The sequence below is a fragment of the Canis aureus genome, chromosome 11 (assembly GCF_053574225.1).
Source record: "Canis aureus isolate CA01 chromosome 11, VMU_Caureus_v.1.0, whole genome shotgun sequence".
Lineage (NCBI taxonomy): Eukaryota > Metazoa > Chordata > Mammalia > Carnivora > Canidae > Canis > Canis aureus.
Window position 1 is genome coordinate 41,702,485 of NC_135621.1, and position 21,121 is coordinate 41,723,605.

Below are 21,121 nucleotides of genomic sequence, written 5' to 3' on the forward strand. Positions count from 1 at the left end.
GTTATACTGCTAATACGTCTCAGATTCAACTTCTTAAGTGAATGAAATCAGAATTTCGCAGTAGAGATCTGTTTCGTGAATCTGTACAGTTTGGAAATGCTCTACTTCTAACCAAACTTTTTTTTCTAATGCCAATCGGTGCCTCTGAACTACGATCCCCTCTCTGCTGCAAGTCACACCTCGAATCTATTTTTCTTTCTAGGGACAATTCTACATTTTCTTTTTTAGCAAAATAAGTATCTTGGTTTTAATAACCTTCAAAGAAACTCAAGCAGTTAAGGGTTTTTTCATCTGAAGTAACTTTTTGTATGTAAATATAAGTGCACTGCTTTAAGAATCTTGCTGGATTGGTGTTGGTTTATCCCTGTTGCTTCTACCTGCCTCTATATTATTCTTTATTTGGCAAGTATTCAAAATATTTTTCCTGTGTGCCAGTCTTTGTTCTGGAGTAGTAGAGTAGAACATGGTCATATTTCTGAAGGTAGAATAGGTCAAGAGAGGAGGGTAGCGTCAATGCCTAGGAAGCTACAAAGAGAATGCACACAGGGGGTTCAGAATACGGGTAGAGGGGTTCTTGTACTGAAGTGTTCTACTTTCTAACCTATGGATGATGTGAACAGTCAACAAATGCCATTGACCAAATATTCAGAAATTGTTTCACAAGTAGAATATAATACACATGGAACTAAAAACATGTATCTGAAGTATAAAATCGAATATTGAAATATTTTTCAAAGACAGGACAGAAAAGACTTTAGTCTTTGGAAGTCCCCTATCATTTTCATTGGTTCCTTTGCAACATGGCACCTGCTTAAGATCTGATAAAGGAATTCTTAGATTTCTGGTTCTTGGAGCAGGGTAGATCAGACAAAGTGAATGCCCCCCTGGTAAAAACACTTAAAAAAAAAAAGCTAGATACAACTTAATGACGATTCTTTTAAAGCAGCTGACCTCTAAAGTGGAAACTCCCCAGCTGCCAGAAATAAAGAACAGTATCTTAAGTGGACTGAGAACAACATAACTAAACTGTCTTCATAGAATGACAAATGAATAAGCATTTGCGACCAGAGTTGAAATTCAGACATTTTCAAAGATTCCGCGTGTACCACCCACGAGCATCGCTGAAGAAGGGTTACTTCAGGAATAGAAAAACTGAGCACTACAATTAGCAGAGAAGGGCAAAAGGAAATTTAAAAACATGCAGACGAAAGCCATATATTGATAAAATAATCATTAAAATAAGAATCATAACAGAAAAGAGGAAAACCAGTAGAAAGTCTTATTATAAAGCCATACTGCCATTGTGGTGCTTACAACAGAATAATGAAACTAACACCAGGGGATCCCTGGGTGGCTCAGCGGTTTAGCACCTGCCTTTGGCCTAAAGTGTGATCCTGGAGACCCGGGATCGAGTCCCACATCAGGCTCCCTGTATGGAGTCTGCTTCTCCCTCTGCCTGTGTCTCTGCCTCTCTCTCTCTCTCTCTTTCTCTCTATCTCTGTGTCTCTCATGAATGGATAAATAAAATCTTAAAAAAAAAAAAAAAAAGAAACTGACACCAAATTCCTAAATCAGGAACTCAGGACCAGACATATATACGTGTGTGTGTGTGTGTGTGTGTGTGTGTGTGTCTGCCTGTGTCTCTGCCTCTCTCTCTCTTTCTCTCTATCTCTGTGTCTCTCATGAATGGATAAATAAAATCTTAAAAAAAAAAAAAAAAGAAACTGACACCAAATTCCTAAATCAGGAACTCAGGACCAGACATATATACGTGTGTGTGTGTGTGTGTGTGTATGTGTATCTCTGTGTCTGTCTCTGTATCTAATCTGTATCTGTATCATCTGTCTATATCTGTTCTTAAGTGTGCATGTATACATGCATAGAGCAGAATATAGTGATCTTGTATTAAGCTGGAATGACAAATAATAAGAGAAATAATGCACTTATCAATAATACAGTAATAATATAGGTACAATTAGATTTTAACCTCATACAATTTTCAAAAATATATCATTGGTGGCTAAGTGCTTTAAATATGAAAAATAAAGCTACCAGTTTTAGAAGAAAATACAAGAGTATACTTTTAACATGGAGTTTGAGGATTTCTTAAATGACAATGAGAAACGACAAACTACAAGACTGATTGGTCTCTACAGAGATACTATAAAATATTAGTTCAAAAACCACATTTAAATAAGCTAGATCTACATTAAAAAATCAGCATCCATAATATATGGCAAATACCTTCAAGGAAAAATAAATCTAGTAGGCTTCAAAAATAGTAGGTATGGAAAGAAAATTTACTAAAAGAATAAATTGAGGAAAGGTGGTGGTGTGATTTAATGGAAAGAACAAAGCGGTAGAATCAGGCCTCCCTGCAATTAAATGGCATATTAACTTTGTCACCTCACCAGGACACAATAGGACATCTAAGCCCGTGTTATGACTTCATCAGATTGTTGTGAGTAGAAGTATCATCATAACGATATTTTATTCATTCAACAAACACTTAGTGCTTACCACGGAACAGAACAGACTCACTGTCATTTCCCTTTATTTTACATATAAAGAAACTAAGTTACAAGGAAAATAAGGAACTTGTTCAAAGTCATAGGACTAGTTAAGTGTCAGGATTAGGACTCAAATCCCAACTGCTAAGTCGGGCTTCAGAGACTGTACTCCAACATATCCTGTCTCAATTTAAAAAAGAAGTACATATATGCACATTTGTGTGTGTGTATCTGTGTGTGCATATATGCACATATATATCTATGTATATAGCAGCAAGATTAGTGCAGATTTGTGGAATAATTAGGGTTTTTTAAATTAGAAGATTTGGGTATTGGCCCTTTGAAAATGCTATGTATTTTTAATTTGTAAGCTGATTCAATGTAGTTTTGGGGTTTTGCTCTTGCAGTCCGAAATGGTTCTATCTAAAAATATATTGTAAAATGTCTTGAAAATATTGTTATCAAATGGGAATCATTAGGAGTTCAGTCCTTAAGAACAGATTTTTTTTTTTTCTGAAGAAAGGAAGTTGGCAATTTGCCTCATTAATTAAGTCGGAAAAAATTCTCGTGCTGCAACAACCACCAGACAGCATACTTTTAAGGCTTTTTCTTTTCAGTATAATGAACTGGTGTAGACAAAAATGCTCACATATACTCGTAATGGTACACATAAATGCCAGTTTGTGGTAGAGAAGAGCTCTGCCTTTCTCCCACTACAGAGTCGCTCCATGTCTCTGGCTTACCCCCTGTGATCATAAATGTCTTAGGATAACTGAGTTCCTGTCCCCCATCTTCCTCAACCTGGGACATACTTTGGGGTCTTTGTTTGGACTTTAAATATAACATTCACACCAAGCATTAAAACTCACAGATATTTAAATTTTAGTGGCATGAACTTTGAGATGTGGGATGAAGATCTTTTTTTTCCCCCCTCCTTATCAGAGAAATAATAGGCAATCCTGAGCTGCTGGAGCTTGACTATGGAGTCTACTCTTGGCTCTGAAACCGTGCAGAGATATGGTTTGTTCAGGGTGGGTGTGCGTGCGTAGGGAGATGGGAACAACGTCTTTGGAAAATATAGAAAATGTCTGGGCCAGCCTCTTCCTCTGATGTAAACATAATACATAATCTTTCTCTTTTTCACCCAAGATGCCCGGATGCCTGGGATTTGGTTTCATGTCCCTGAGGTTACACATCTCCTGCCCTTCTCCATCCACACCCTCATGCCTGGTTTCAAGATTAGGCTCCTGCTTGGGTGCAGGCCGCTCCGGGAAGGAGCAGTGGTGAGCTAGAACTACTTCTCCATGCTCCCGGGAGGAACAGGATGGAAAGCTGCTGACAGGAAGGCTGGCTGGAGTCGCCCGGCGCTTCAACGCGAGAGGACAAACCAAATCTGTATTGACAGCTCTCTCTGTGAGCAGCTTTCATTCTTCCTAATGACCTTGCGGGACCACTGTGACTGTGCAAGACTGTGCCTCCAATGTGTCAGCTTAACAGTTTGGGGAGGACTATTTGTCTACACTGGCAAGCAGTACATGGGCAATCACTGCATGTCATCTCCCCTCTTCCCTCCTCCCATGTGTGAGCTAGTGGAGGTAAGGAAAAAAAAAAAAGGGGACAGAGCATAATTCTTATGAATGTGTGTGCTGAGTCAGAAGGTCCTGGGTTTGCATACTGTCCCCTCTCTTCTTAGGTGACGTTAGAAAGTTGTCTAGCCTCGTCTGTGACGTAAAGGTAACAGTAACTACCCCCTTAGTGTTCTTGGGAGAATGAACTGGAATGGTGTATGTCAAGTGCCTGGTGTATAGTAAGTGCACAATAATAATAGATGCCCTGAGTTGATAATCATAAAAATTTCCTTTCCGTGTTAACATAAAGCACTCAGAACACCCCCATTTCTTTAATGATATATTCTGACATTTTAAAATACAATGTATTAAACTATGAACTCACTGAAACGCCCATGCGATTAAAAAAGTAATTGGTCATCATCAGGGAATCAAAACTTGCTGAACATATAGAGTTTGTAAAATTTAAACGTAGTGATTTTGTGAGATCGCTAAAGAATACTGAACAAGTACCCAGTTTTGGAGGACAGGGTAGGTTTTACCCATGCAAGGACAATCTAATTCTTAATTTAAGTCAGTGTTAGCAGTAGGATCTCTAATAATTCACTCCTTCTGGACAACTGACGTTCATTGTACCTCCTGCCTTTTTTTTTTTTCTCCACCCCACAGAAGGTGAGACTCACACACGAAGAAAACAATACAGAAAACCAAGGGTCTGAATAAATCTCCAATTGGATAAACCAGTTACTTACACTCACAGATACAGTGTCTCGTGGTTAGAGAGAATCCATTATTCATGGGTTATTTATTGGAACAAAGTTCTGGCAGTGCAATTTCCCCTCCTAACTGCCCAAATGAACTACTGTGCCATCTTTCCTCCCTAAAAATCACAATGTGAAAGGAAGGCACAGAAGGGACAGGTAAAGGTGAAGCCGATGTTCAACTAACATTTTTGTTTGAAAAGTAAAAAGAGCAGAGATTTCTGTAGCTTGTTTGAAAAGCTGGAACTTTCAGCTCTCTGCCAACAACCACAGCTGAAACTGACAAGGTCTGACATCTCCCCTGCTTTTCCTGCTCCCATTTTCTATGAAAATACTGTAGACACTGGATCAGGAAAGACAGTGGAGCCTTAAAATAATCAGTCTTTCAATTTGCCCCGTGTTAGTTTCCATAGGAAACAAAAGTGGGAACTGTAGCCGGCAGCAAGCAACTGTCTTGTTAGAACCCTCCCTTGTCGATTCAGCTGTGGTTGTTGGCTGAAATCTGAAAGTGGCATTTTTCAAAAGGCCCTTTGGCTTCTGAGTCTATGGAGTTTTCACTTTGGAAAGCAATAAAAATGAATGGAAAGAAGTGAAAATTACTTCCAACACCAAGTTTTCATATACCTTAGGATACTATTTCTCATGCAAAGAACTTTTCATTTCTCTGCCTTGTAGTTTATGGATGAGAACTGAAACGCATTTTATAAAAGCGAAAAGATGCATCAAAAATGAAACCGTGCATCTTTGGAAGGTTAAATCCTAGATCTTGGATGTGTGCTACCTTAACAGTAAACCTTATCGTGTGAAATTGCTTACATAAACATTCCATTTAGGGAGGTAGCTCGGTTTCCATTGGAACACCATCCTTGGTTCCTTCATATTTTATAAACACATTCCACGTTACAGATGCTGGACAGACTGCCACAGAAGGAAAGGAGAGAGGATTTATTAGAAAACACAGCCAGCTATGGAATTTAAATTGTTTTTTAAAAATATATTCGCTTGGGAGAGAATATGATTCAAAACTTTACAGTTGAACAGGACCTCAAGCACTAATTCTTACACAGGTTTAAAATAAAGAAGCCTCAAAACCATCATCATCTTATGGGGTGATGATTTCATTGGGGAGAAAGTGTTTCACAAAAACATCACTGCTGTGAATTATAGTCCAGTGGAGGAATAATTCTTAGATAAAAGTTTTATGAAAAATCTGTGAGGTTTGATAAATATCACACAAAGGTAACTCTAAATGATGTGTCATGGCTTCTCTGCTGTGGTCATCAAATTTATATGCTCCCTTAAGAGGGGAAAAATCCAACTGTATTGTAAGAGGCAGAAAAAGTGGGAAAAATACAAGGAGGAGAAGATTTACTGTACATATTTACACAATGTGAGTGGAGACTAGTGCATCAGATACATGCTTAAACCAAAGAGTAATCCACCAAATCCACCTAAGTACGTTATGTAATACATCTGTGAAAGCTGTGCACTTTCACTTTCTCTTTGATTTTTTCACCTACAGCATCAACAACAACAAGAACACAGCAAAAGGACGTGGAACTGATTCTATTTCTCAGTTCAACATAAAAGCACACTGTAATTTTCTCATTTAACCTTTTTTTGTTTTACTTTTGAATATTTATGCCTAAAAAATAATGTTCTTTAAACTTATTTCCCACTCCTATCACCTGGGGGCATTAGTGTTCACATATCTTGTTTTTTTGTTTTGTTTTGTTTTGTTTTAAATCAAAGAAGAGATCATGTCTTTATATACATTTAGATATTTCTCTATTTGATTGAAAAATTTTCAGGCAAATACTATATATATATATATATATATATATATATATATATATATAGTAAGGCTTGATGTGGAGCAAAGATAAATATCAGGATTGGCTTGTGAGAAAGATCCTGTAAATTGGAAGTCAGAGATTTAGAAAGAACAAGACCATTCTGAAGGAAAATTTCTTTGCTTAAGTACGTCAGGGGACTGGTGTTCCTTTCAAGTGGTGCTAAACAATTTGTATATAAGTAGAATTGTAATAATGGAAACACTGTTCAGCTTGCCTACTCTTCCTTCATAATTCATTAATGCCTGTGCTATGGGTTCTTTATGGGGCATCCATTAGGAGTGTACACTAATAATAGTTTAATCCCCCTACACCCAATTATATATCCCCCTGAACCAGTGTCTACCTCCCTTTCTCTCTCTCCCTGTGAATTACGTCTAATAAAATAGAATATGCTAACAGAGAGGATTAAAAAGACAACAAACCTCTCCCTTCCCAACGTTAAAATTACAAATAGGAACTGTAATGCAACAGAAATAGCCAGAGTGGGCCGAGGTGGATAATGATGTATGGGGGGCATGGGGGAGGGAGTACCAGCCCCTCAGCCCATCTCTTATCATTAATAACGCCACACCCGACAAAAGAAAAGATACTGCCTGCCAGAACAAACCTACATAAACACCCAAGATTTTATTAAACAACCTATTTTAGAACTTAAATCATTAAACTGCATCTCCATGGGCTCTTCAGAAGGGCCGTCTGTGAGAAATAATGGATTGTCTGCAAACTTTTATCTTAGCTATTGCCTCTAGAGTTGTGCTATTTAATTATTAAAATGTGGTATTAATGAAACATGCAATCCTGGAAAGGCAACTACTTTTATCATTGCACATGAAAGGCAAAAATTTAATATACTGAGTACACTGTATACACATTACAAATATATTTGCATCCACCTTCCAAATAGCGAGCACCCCCATCTTCCCCCTCCCCTCCTTTACAGCTGCTCAATCTGCAAGAATGTGCACAAGTAATTTATCTGAAATGGCCACTATTGTTCTTGATTCTGATTTGATTCCAAAAAAGCCAAATAATAGAAACCATTTTGAACATCTATTTTGTGCACCTGTTGTGCGGCATTATGATACTCTGCGATTTTCATTTACGTCACATCTCTTGACATGCCTTTGATACACCATGCTGCTTTGCTCAACAAAAAATCCAGGATGCTGGAAGCCAATGCCATCCTATTTTATTAACAAAATGGCCATGGTAAATGCTACTCCCTGAGAGCTCTGGAAGGAAACCAGGGGCACATCAACCTAGCTGCTAGACATTTAACTATGTTAGTTAAGTAGACTGAGAAGAGCTGAACAGCCTGGGGGGCCTCAATATACAAGATATTAATACCGCTAATGATGGTGCTACTTGGGCAAAACAATAGGACCTCGGTAGTTTCATTTTCCCCCTTGTTGCTTTGGCCTTTGAATGCGATGTGAGGAAAGAATCCGAATAGTTTTTCAGCTCCACTCTATGTGTGGGCTGGTTTCTTTGTGGATCAACTCCAGAAGGCACAGGATCCCCCGTTTGCTACTTTTCAAGCCTGCAGCATCACCTTCATTTCCATTTCAATATTATGGCTCCCACCCTTTCAAATACTTCCTTAGTAGCTTCTTACCTTAGCTTCTCTGGGTAATGAGACCGCAATTGTATGAAGACTTACAGAGAGACCAAAAGGGGGTTGGCTGTGATGCTTTCTGGACCATAGGCTTTGCATTGCACCCACAGACACATGGATTTTGAAGTAATAAAAAACCCAAGCCGCCTTGGCCGTCTGCTGTGTTTATCGGCACGTTCTTCATGCCAAGTGTGGTCATGTACATGCTTCCATTGCCCAGGTACGTAACTATGGCCCTCTTTACTTATGTCAAATGACCATAATGGCAAGATGTTATGGTACTGAGATTTTATAGTATCCCTTCAGGGCGACAGTGTCAGGAAGTTGGCGTGCTTCATAGGGGGTGTTCATGAATCGTATAAAGTGACTCTTCAAAAATCTGAAAAAGTTGCAAACTGTCTGACTCACAGACTCCTAGCATGAAAAGGGACCTCTAAGGTCAGACCCCACTCTGTCCTGATGGAGGAATCAATCCTCCCTTCAGCATCCTTGACAGATGGTCTTCCAGGTTCTGTGTGAACTTTCTCTTGAAGGGCAAATTCTGCTTAACAAAGCAGTCTGCTCTATTTGTAAACAGCCCTAATTGTTGGATAGTTTGCCTTTACGTTGAGCTGAAATCTGGGCCTTTCCAAGCAGAGCTGGATGATGCGCGGAAGAGTTGATGCCAGCCGGGGCCCCTTTTGTGCCTATGGGACCTGTCCAGTCACATGAGGCCGTGTGTTTGGTTCAATGATCTGCTGTCTTCGTCTTGAAATTCTTCATCATTTTTCACAAGGGGCTCCCTTGTGAAAGTCTCATGTTGTATCGGGCCCCACAAACTACGTGGTTCATCCTGCCAGTTATGATTTGAGATGAAGGACAAGTAAGAACCCTTGCAACAGCATGCTTTTGGAGGCTTCTAATGTTATTTTATTTTTCTATCTATCTATCTATCTATCTATCTATCTATCCATTTATTATCTATCTATCTATCTATCTATCTACCTATGTATCTATTATCTATCTGTACATCTTATCAGCACAATTACATAATATTCTTTGGGCTTCCTTGCAAATCAGTTTTTAATTCATATTTTTAATCCCATTTCTTAGTACTTCTTCCTTCACATCTGCCCTCATGCCATGTAATTCAGTGGGGTGCCAAATGGGTAGGAATACAAATTCAACTAAAGCACAGTCTCTGAACTTTAGCACTATTAAGCTTCTCTCTCCTTCGCTTTTGAAATACAAACTCAAATCCTCCCTGTCAATCAAAGGAGAAGTACACATTTTGGCTAAGTTAAGCGGGGTCTAAGCTAACAAGTAACATCATCGGAACACTTGGTTTGAATGCTGATTCATGCTCCTTACTGATTCTATGACTTTGAAAATGACACTTACCTTGAATGCCTTCCTTCCCTCCTCTGGCCTGCGTGCCTCCCAGGGCTGCAGCACAGCTGACCTGGGAGGGATGAGATGCTAGTGAGCCTGGGGCTTTGCTGAACTCAGGCAGCAGGCTTTCCCCAGGGGGCCAGCAGAGACCTATGTCACTCCCATCTCACCCTGTTGCAAAGACCTAAGAAGAATATTTTGGAACCCCCATCAGACCACACGCTCACAGTGAATGCAAGCCTGGAGTGTTTCTCTTGGTTTTGCCTGTTGTTCTTTGGGTACCCTGTGTTATCTGGGTCAATGGAAGAAATTCTGTGAAAATTTTCCAAGGAAGAGCAAAACTACTAGAATCTTTTTAGATAGTGGGAATTGAGCATTGAGTCATTTTGTCAATTGAGTCAAAATGTCAATTATAGGTGGGTCATTTAAAGCATCAGCAGTAAAGTTGGGAACATTATCCAATAGCAAGAGAGAAATAAAGCACACACACCCCTGCCAGCCAGGATTTTGTATAGTGTGGAAGCGAGGACCACACGTGAGTAATGTAGGGAGAAGCCACAACTCCAAGAGATTGGAATATAAAATATCTCCTGAGAAGCATAATCTAATCACTCTGCTGGTCAATAAAACAAAGAAATATTAGGGTATCTTTAATCTCTCTGCTTCAAAAAGACATACAATTTTTATGAGATGTAAATATTCCACTCTCATTTGAAAGCTAACTTCAGCAGATATGATGGAAAATGCGTTAAGTGGTCACAATTTGTTAAAATCTATCATTACAGCCGGGTTTATCTCGTATGTGAATTTTATTGCAACTCTACTTTTCTTCTACCAGTTGGTTAAATAAAATTCAGTTATAATTAAATTAAAACCTTTTTGGTAATAAAAATTGAACATTTCTTAAAAGACAAAATGAGAGTGCCTTGAAAAGATATTTACATATAAAGTATTATTATCTTAAAAGTAAATTGAACTGTTTGGAACTAAGAAAGAAAAAACCCATCCTCTAATCGAACATAAGAAGTGAGTATTTGGAGATTTTAATATTGCATATACTGTTTTCAAGGTACATTTCAGTGACTTTGAAATATTTTCAGAGGAGTCATATTTTTGGAGTGAAAACACTTTGGTGCTTATTTCAGATGACTAACGTTGCTCGGATTCCATATTTTGACTTTAAGAAACCCTAACTGGTGATCTGGGGACTTCCTGGAACATGAGCTCAGATATTCTTTGGGAGGCTAGAACCTTAACCTTGAACCTCATGAAAACAAATCACTTGCCTTCTTAGCCATAAAATGTAGTTTGTCATCCATCAAGGCCTCTTGTCAAGAATGGAAGAGAATAGATGGGGGAAAAATGTGCATGGTGTTTCTGTACTCATGACACTGTTCTATGCACCATGGTATCCCAGAGGGAGGTCACGGTCAACAGCACCATTATAGGTGTTGGCTGTAGCCTATGGGTTAGGACATACCTGCCAATTGTTCAAGAACCTCAAGCTCACAACCCAGGACCCGGTCATTTCCTAATAGCATTCTCGATAAGTAAGTGTCACACAGATCTGTTTCAAGCAGCAGTTTGAAGCAATAGATTGCACGTAAGTCTATGAACTCAGAAACATACATTTCTTTGTGTATGATCACAAGTTTCTGAAGAAATTTTTCCCCACAAGGGAAAAGAAGGTAATTTTTTGAGGGGGAAAATGTTCATTTTATGTGTGAGCCCAGTTAGTAGGAGTGAGATATTTTTATTGATTTAGACTCCAGTGATTTTATAATCAAATACAACATTGAACTTTTCAAGACAGAGATAATTTACCATGAGGAAGAAATAAAGGAGCCAGACCAGCATATGTAATATGGGAGTTATAATTTTAATCTTTTCTCTTAACCGTCTTCCTTCTTACACAACAATTATCAGAAGGGAGACTGAAAGAAAATCATACTTTTATTCTCTTGCCCCAAATTACCTTCTCTGAAGACCAAGGATTACCTTTGTAGCCAGTCTACTAGAAAGGGAAGAAGACCAATGAGAAACTTCCTTAAAATTAAATGGAAGTAAGGCTGTTGACATTCTACTCGGTTCTACAGCGGAGGAGGTTGGTTGTATTTAATGGAGAGTTTCAGGGCACAGTTCTCTCTGCCCTCACCTCCCCATGGTGTTCAGGCTCCTCTGTCTCCTCCGGCAAGTGGAGGATATTCAGCACTACATGCCTGATTGTGACATTCACATCTGGAATCTCACTGTCCCTTCAGTTCAGCAATTTATATAGAGAGATACATTCTCAAGCCTTACTTCTTTTGTGAAGGCTTTTGTAAAAGCCTGGGCTTGTTTATTTAAGCCAGAACAGAGAGACATTCTGAGAAAAAAGAAAAAAAAAAACTAATCTAACGCCACATGGATATAATATTTATAAAAAATTTTATTATGATTGACGGAACCCTTATCAAAGAGTATGAGACACAGTTTCATTAAAATCATAAAACGTACCCACGTCTTCTAGAATCCATTTCTAGAAATGTTCCCATGAAGTGCAGGAGCCTTTTCTGAAATGGACTTCCAGGTCCACTGGAATGGGCTCCAATACGCATTTTTCTTACCTAATTGTTCTTCCTTACTTTTACCTAGAATATGGTACAATGTTCATTGATTGCTAATCTGATCTGTTCTCTCTCAATCTGTAGTTCTCTTCCTCATTTATGTCTTCCTACAATGACATCCCCTCCATTTCTGTCTTTCTACAATGACAAAACATATATGCCCACGACTGTCATGGTAGCCATATTATTAAAATGACATTGGCCTGCTTGCTCCATATTTTACTTGATTAAAAAGCAGAGTATCACATAACACAAGACACTGATTTCTATGAATCTCACAAAGATGTGAACTTTCTAGGTAGGAAACGTATATCTTTGGGAAAGCCTTTCTTGCCAACAGAACTGTCTTTTGGGCGGGAAAGGTGGGTTATGTGGAAGTGTTAGGAAGACTGTTCCAGGTGAAAAGCCGAAGAAATATTTTTAAATGATTACTTGGGCATGGTGGGTCTGTGTGGGCCAAGCTGGGATTGTTTTTCTTTCCTTCTCTCCTCAGGTCGTGTGGAAGTTTGAGCCTATAAAGGCAACCAAGGTGAACTCGCTCATTCCACACAACGGGGTAGATCATTCACCACAGGGTGTTCTTGATAGTACTCTGTCCACTCGAATTTTAAGCATCTAAGCAATGGGAGTCCCACCACTTCCCTTGGAAGATTACCCTACAGTCTAATAGGCCTCAACATTAAGAAGATGTTCAATTGGTAATCAACCTAAATTTCCCTTTTCTTAATTTCATCCCATTACCCCAAACCCTATCCCCTTGTTCCACCTAGCTCCTCACCCTCATTAGTGTTTATACTCCCCAAATACTAATAGCTAGCTGGCAAAATAAATAAATAAATAAATAAATAAATAAATAAATAAATAAAACCTGCTCTCCATCACTACTTAGCTAGACTTCAAATAGTTACCTCTTGAATAATATGTCTCTTCCCCCCATATACTGTTCTCTTTAAGGGCATTATTTAATATTAAAAGATTCAAGTATTTTTTTTAATAAGCAAAAAAAAAAGTAAGTGTAAAGCACAGCAGTCTGTAATGGGCTAGAGGGGAATAAATGCATTCTTAATGTGGGCGGGCGATAATGGTATAGCTAAATTCACCTTCTTTTGCCCTTTTACACAGACACAGAACAAACCATTACAACAATTGGTTGAAGCCTTCTCCCCCAAAGTTGTTGATTTCTATACTAGGTTTGATTTTTTTCTATAACATTGTCCTTGCATGTTATAGACTAAGAGTGTTTTCCCTGCTTTATGAAAACATTTGTTGATGATATATTACCTATCAATAATCATTATTTTAATAAAACCACTGACACTAATATGAATAATCTGTGTTACTGCATAGGGTCATAAAATATTACAGGGTCAAAGCTATGTGAAAACCAAGCCTTAATGTAGGTCTTATTCAGAACACTCACTGTTTTGTTTTGTTTTGTTTTGTTTTTGACCACTTTATCAATTTGATTTACTGGTGAAGTGAAATGACTATGCTTTAGTAGCAAACTTTCAAAACAATATAATAGTTTTTTAAAAATCGAGATTTTTATTCATTTTCTTCTGATGTTTGAAAACTCCTTCCCTGGTCTCTGTTTAGGAAATAATGAGATCCCTATAGTAGTGGCTGGGTTCAGCCTTTATCCTCAAATGCTGCGATACTTCTTGATTCTTTTGACTTTTCTCTTGAATTTTCAGCAGTTTTCTGCTTATGTGCATGATAACTGATACATGTCTTACATGAATCAACAAGCCAACAGAACCGAAGGAGTATTACAAAAATTTTGCAAAGTTATTCTATAGACCATACCCTGGGACACTTAAGTCTATAAGATAACACCCTCATGCTATTAACAACAATTAGCATTGCTAAGACACTTAGGTGCCTTTCTAGAAAACTTCTGGATAATATCGTGAATATACGTATCCACCACCAGATTCAATAACTTTCAGTTTCAGCACTTGGATGCAAATTCAAGACTAAGTGAGTGTTCATCATTTCTATACTTCCTTCCTTAGGTTGCACGGTTCAATATCTAGGGTGTTTCACTGATTTCTAAGAATTTGTTGTTCACATGTTGGCTGGCAGCATGTAAGTTGAAAAAACTAGAAACTCGAGAAAACTTAAGTGGAAGGGGGAATTCATTAACATGGTAGTCCTGTGACATTTCAAGGCACTAAATGCAAAGAGGTGACCAATCAGATCTGCAGAAGAAGAAAAGTGGCCAGTTTCTAGGTCTTCTGAAAAGTGGTATAAAGTGGATGTGTTCTCTGCCATGTTGACGTTAGTGTCACTCAGATCCGACAACCTCCAGCAAGTGGACTTCTTGGTTTTAAATTTCATATTCTGGGGAAAGAGAATCTGGTTTTATTTGTGCCCCTGTTGAGATGAGCCTATGAACTAGCTCAGGATTTGGATTCAAGATAATTGCAGTGCAGCCAGGAGCCCACCCTTGTGTATCAAAGATCCATTCCAGAGATGGAGAAATTGTTATGAAAAATCCATACATAAGAGAAGTCTATCTTCTGGAGTCAAAGTTATATTGCATGGCAGGTACTGAAGATTAATTTGACATATTGCAATCAGTATTTGTTCAACATTACTTCCTCCTCTTTTTCTGAGATTGGCATATGAAGTTTCTAATATTTCCTCGGGTTATTGGTGGTAGGCATGTATGTGAAAATCTAGGATCTTTTAAGAGTAGTTTGTTGCAAAAGTGTCGTCACAATACAACTGGTATATAAAGCGAAAATATAATTTATTTTCCTAATTTTGGTTGCAGCTCATCTTGCGTCTTCCCGAGCCCTCAATCAGTTGTGAGTGAGGGTAAGGGAGAGAAATTAATTAAATGTCCAATCAAGTTTGGAGCTGTCAGGCCTGATAATTTAAGCCGTCTTTCTTAATTGGTGCTCATTCTTCCATTTGGATAAAATGCCCATTCTCTTATGTATTTGCCCCCTCTGTGCATCTTTCCCTAAGATGACATTCTGCTGTGTCAGGAAAGGTGGGTGCAATTTATGAATTCTACTGGCCTTGGGGATAAAGTAGGAATTCCCAGATTCACATGGTAGCTTTGCATTTTCTTACAGTCTTCTCCTTGCTGAGTCCACTTGTGTCTGGTTTCTAGATGCCTGCTTGCGGTTCCTGAAAGCAGTCTGGAGCTAGTGGACTTATGATCTTCATTTTGGATTGGACAGAACGATAGGGGAAGAGAATGTAACTCCTCCTCGCCACATGACCTCAGCACACCCACCGTCTGTGTATAGAACTGCTTCCCTGCCATGTGCTTCATCCAGCTCAGGGGCCAGTGGTTCACTCCCAGACCCTGCTATGGGGCTGCTTTGCCCTGTGACAGCAGCATCCACCCCTTACATAATCACAAGTAGCCAGGGAAGCTCAACCAGGGGGACCCCCTCTGTCTAATCACGTGACTAGAGCAACGGCCATTTTGATGTGGGCTTCATAAGAAGCATTATGACCATTCTTCAATTTTTTGAGGACAAGCATCGGCATGGCAAGTGTCTAGTGTTATACCTTCACACTCAGGTCCTGTTTATTCTGATATTCAAATTTCCTAGACCCTTTCATGAGATAAAAATATTGAAGTCTAAGATTATTTCCAAGTGCATGAAAGTCACAGTTCACAGACATTTTCTGACCATACAACTTTTGATTTCATAGGTCAAGTGGAAGTCTTCCTTCCAATGGTAAATTTAGATTTCAAATTGTTCATGGACTAATTTACTTCACTCTCTCCCCTAATCTGCTACACTGTGGGGATTTTCCAAAGCTGCCTAAGTCTTAACAGAAAATTCCAAATGTTCATAGTTTTTGGTGGAGTTTTTGGATCTGTAATGACCTTTAATATTATCACACCATCTAAATAGAGTATTTTTTTCAGATTAAAATCAGTATAGTAAATGGCATCTCTATTAAATGCAACTATTTTTATAAAAACAATATAAACTCTTTTGTTCCACATCTAATGTGATGCTTTGAGAAATAACTCCAAAGATATTTTTTCGGTGACACCTCCCCAGTGCCCAGTGTCTGGACTCTGACTTGCATTTTCTTTATTCTTTCTGGTTTTTGATTAGCACGACTACAAAAATGTAAAATAAACTTTCCACACTGGGAAGTAGTCACAGAGTATAAATAAATTAAACTTATTTTCTTTGTATCATCTGGACCTTTTCAGAGAATGCTATGACTTTCCTTCTGTTACTTGCGATGCTCCTCTAGCTAGATCACCTTAGAACTCCTGGATCCTTACCATTTGGGGTCCTATTTAGACATACTTGAGCATGTCATATGACATTTCTTTGGACAAACATAAATGTGTTTTCAGTGGATTTGCACACCTAGGAGGACTGTGGGACCCAAGTGGAGAACTTGTGGCTTTGAAACCTTTCTCTCCTTCATGTGTGATGACTCCTAAGTGGTGCAGAGGCAGGCTCCAGCCAGTGAAGGGGCCTCCGTTCTTCTCCTCCTGTGCTCAACCAGGGTCATTCACTCACTCATTCAGTCTCTCAAGAAAGATTCCTTGAGTATCTGCTGTTTCACAAGAGTTAGGAGGAGTCAACAGAAAACAGAAATCTGTCCTTGGCTACATCGTACATTTAGCTTCAGTCAGTGTTCTTTCTCTTAATTGTAGAGGGATCCAGATAATGAAAAATGGAAGGTCAGATTGTGGTCATCACAAACATTAGCAAATAAAATATGTATAAACTCTACTCACATGCCACGCACCACCATTACAGTCATTACCTTCAATATTTTAATCAAATTATTATATTAAGTGCTTGCAGACACACTGAGCTATCATATTTATGGAGCAACATGAACTAAAACGTGGGGAGAAAGAGACATGGCGGACACCAAAGACAGAGATGCATGGACTTATGTAAGGCAAACATTTGTTCTTCATTGAGGTGATTTCAAATGACATGATATAGTAATTTGTCTCCTGCAGGTGAAATCCACGATGAACTCATGAATTAATGAAAATATCATGTGGCTCAATGCAAACTTTTGGTATATATCACATGTGTATAATAAATCAAACCTTAGTGTAGAATTTTGTCTGCTAGATATATTTATTGATTTTTATCTTCAAAATAAACTTTGTGATGCTTATTAATAGCATGATTACTTCAGTCTCTCTTTTTCTCTGTATATATTATGTATAACTATATATACACACATAAGGTAGATATATATGCCAATGTATTTTTATGGACACATAGATCCTTCATGAGTATCTTGTTTTCCAAATCAATGTCTGTGTTGTAATTTTTAAAAAGGTCATTTGATCTTTGCTAAATAATTGCATTTTTGCTTAAAAAAGCCTATGTAGCAACATAACAGATTTTTTTCTTAAAACAATCACTTGGTTATCAAAAACTCCCTATAGTGCCAGTAAGTGGCCACCATAAGACCTCGTACAGACCAGGCAAAAATACAAATCTGGGCTTTTTAATGTCAACTATCAAGCTATGAAATAACCAAGGGGCTCTGTTAGCAGGTGTAGAGCAGAAAAAATTTACTACTGGATAATATTGGAAATCATCCATCTATCAATTCAAACCCTACCAGTGGTGCCCAATACCGCCATTTTCCTCTTCCTGGTGTATGACTGTGCCATCTCTATCAAATAATGTCTTAGGCTGTTTTCAGGCTACTATTTTTGCCACATTGTCCTTAACTAACTTTTACTTTATTCTTCAACCTGTTGTACATGGTAAGTAGGGGAACTCTCAGTAAATTCCTAAAGCTTTTGATGAATCCCCTCGCCCAAGGATCTTGGCTAACAGATGCACAATGGTGAATTTAAAGATTTTGTGGCAAAAAAGAAAATCTGTTGTAATGACAAAATCCTCACCCACTGAATTTCAGAAATGGCATCAAGAACTCACCACAGACCACTGGCATGGCTGAAACGTGGATTTATGAAAGTTAATTTCTGACCGTCTACCAAGCTACATGACTTATCTTGTTTCTAACTTCTGGGTGAATGAGTGGATAGGACCCTTATGCTAATTAGTATATATATTTTTAAATTACTATTCTTCTCTATCCTAGGTGGAATTACTTATGCTGAGCCCAGAGTCAGAGAGCAGTCACTCTTTGCCCTTTTCTTAAGCAATTTATTTTCATTTACTTTCTAACCATCTTCACCAGTTTTCCATAATCTAATGTAGATTATTAATTACAGGTCAATATGTAAACCAGGGAAAAACTTCTTTTCCTTATGGTATCATATGAGGTCATTCAGGGCAATGACAACTCCAAGGAGAAACTGGGTTTGAAAGCAGAGTTCCCACCCCTGTCAGCCTCCCTGGCCCTTCACCATTGTATCCAGAGCTGCTTCTGAGAACATCACAGCAGGTTGTCCCCAATTGTCAATACATTCTCCAAAAGGTGGGACAAGTGTAAGAAGAGCATTTGCCACAATCCAGTCTCTAGTGAGAGAACTCCATCCAGATGAAGGTCATCACTTTACAAAGCATCATATTGAGCAGCTCTTCAGGCAAACACCACGATGCATTTTATAAAACACACCAAGGTAGCAAAACAGTTCAATCCCATTGGAAGAGAGTCCTTATTTTATATTTTCCCCCTTATCTAAAATGGGCAATTGCTTTTCTGCCAAATAGGCTCAAAAGGGCCATGAAAACTAAAGTCCTTCAAAGCTGTTAAACGCATCCTCAAATTTACAATAAAATTCAGCATGACAAATCTTCCAGTAAAATCTCTGGAGCATCATAGCAGCACTCAAACAATTTTTCTTTTAAGTTAGTATTTTAGTCTTCAACACCCTGAGAAAGAGGAGGAAGCGAAGATGGGCAAGGAAAGCAAAACAAAACAAAAACCAAAACAGAAAAGGAAAAAAAAAAAAAAGCCACCACCAACAAAGAGAGTGAAAAAAAAATGCGAACAGCCACGCAAGCTATTAAACATATGCCAAAGTAAACAATCGGTGTGGGTTTGCCACGGCTCTGCCCTGCAGGTAGACGACAGGCAGCACGGGAGCAAATGGAAGGGGAAAGAGAAAAGACGAATGGAAGGTGAAAGAGAAAGCAGACTGGAGGAGCCGCGGAGCGGAGCCCGAGCAGGACGGCCTGATTTTGAGCCTCAAGACACACCATCAGCCATGCAAAACAGGACATACCTTTCTGGCTTGCTGGTTCTGTCGGCTGAGACAAAGCAGTCCTATTCACAGCGGGAGGCCAAATCAAAATGAAATTTTATTTAGTCTGCACTGTCCCCAGATTGGGTTTCAGAATGACTGCTTTAGGAGATAGCATGGATGTGGCTGATGCATGCTTTGCATATGAAACTGCAGTAGGAAAAGAAATCTACATAATCAAAAAAATCTGTGCTCTGTGTATGTGACAAAAACCCTGGACTCCAGTGATTTTACTGCAGTGTGTGTTTTCAGGCAGGTCCTTTTGGGGTGAAACGCATTTAAAAAAAAATGTCTTATACAATATTAGCCACGAATAGTAAGAGATCAGTAATACTCGATGAAAATATATAGATTCCTGCTTACAACTCTGTCTCGTCGAGATCAGTGTGATTTTTTTCAGTACATTTATGAATGCATCAAAAATCTGTGTGAGAGAACAGATCAAATTTTAAAACATGCACAGAATATTTTGAGGGGGTTTGTTCTGACAATTACTATACCCCTGAACCTCGACAAAATAAATGAAAAGCTGAGATCTGATGCAATACTGAAATTAACACTGAGAGCCCCTTGGACTTTTCTCTGGGAAGACATTTAACTCGTTCATATTTAAAGGCTGTTTTTAAAAACAGGGAAAATATCTTTCAAAATACTGTTTAGCTGTTGGAAATATTTTTAAAATCAAGGAAAGGGACCGTAGAATGTATATAGAATGCACACCAGGGAATCTTTGAAAAAATTATATCTATACATATGTATGTATATATATATACATATACATATGTACACACACACACACACACACACACAGATACACTGACGATGTTCTCAATACGGGGTTATCACTGGCCTTGGCCAGGAAGGGGAAGTGGTATGCAAGGTACAGTGAAACAAGGGGGCAGAATAGAGCCTGTTGATAAATATATATTATTTCTCAAAGAAATACTTATCCCAGCTTGATTTTGATAGATCAGTTCCTTGAGGTTGGATGCTGCCAATCATTTTCTTTAAAGAGGAAAAATGGAATAAAATTAAAAAAAAAAAAAAGATTGAAAGAAAGAAAACCTACCTGTATACAATGGTAGCAAAAAAAAGGCAAGGCAGGCTGTCCCACTGCTCAGTGCTCTGAAAACCATGGACAGTCCTCATTCTGTTTTACGAAGTATTCCTAAGGACAAGAGGACTACGGAATCTGCCCATTTGAGCTCTGAGGAGCCAGTCTCCAAGCCACAACCCAGAGCAGCATAAAAACTTCTCTCCATAATGAGATACAAATAGCTCAAATAACATGCTTCCACACAGCCCCAGCAGAAATCCCCAACTCCGGAACTATGGACCGATACCCCTTAGAGAAACAGTCAGAACTAATTCTGCGATTCGGGTTCGGACCGAATTTCTTAGAAAAGCTTTCCCCTGCTCCAGCTTAGCTTGGCGACCTGTCAATAATAATATTTACAAATGTAAAGGTCTCTTTAAATTGATAATTTTGCATTCGGGAAGATGGCATCGTGTTCGGCTGTGCACGCCACCAGCATAATTAAAGCCTAAAATCCAAATAGAGCAGGGCATTTGTTTCCTTTACGCTCCAGGACCAGTGCATCCAGGTCTCCCTATAACGAGGGCACTGCAGTGGCTTCTCTGCTGCTCT

General features: G+C 38.6%; 1 long non-coding RNA gene across 3 annotated transcripts in view; it reads right to left on the minus strand.

Annotated features, from left to right (window-relative positions):
- LOC144323046 (uncharacterized) overlaps positions 1-20,831 on the minus strand; it is a 47,504-nt gene extending 26,673 nt beyond the window's left edge. Inside the window, exons 1-4 of one of the 3 annotated variants that reach the window (XR_013388593.1) lie at positions 20,543-20,831; positions 19,456-19,496; positions 9,691-9,751; positions 8,317-9,142 (exon numbers count right to left, since the gene is read on the minus strand). This is a non-coding gene — a long non-coding RNA (uncharacterized LOC144323046). Of the gene's footprint in view, positions 1-8,316; positions 9,143-9,690; positions 9,752-19,455; positions 19,693-20,542 lie in introns of those variants that run through there. The other 2 variants (XR_013388592.1, XR_013388594.1) reach the window with 2 other exon arrangements.
- Positions 20,832-21,121: the final 290 nt, after the last annotated feature.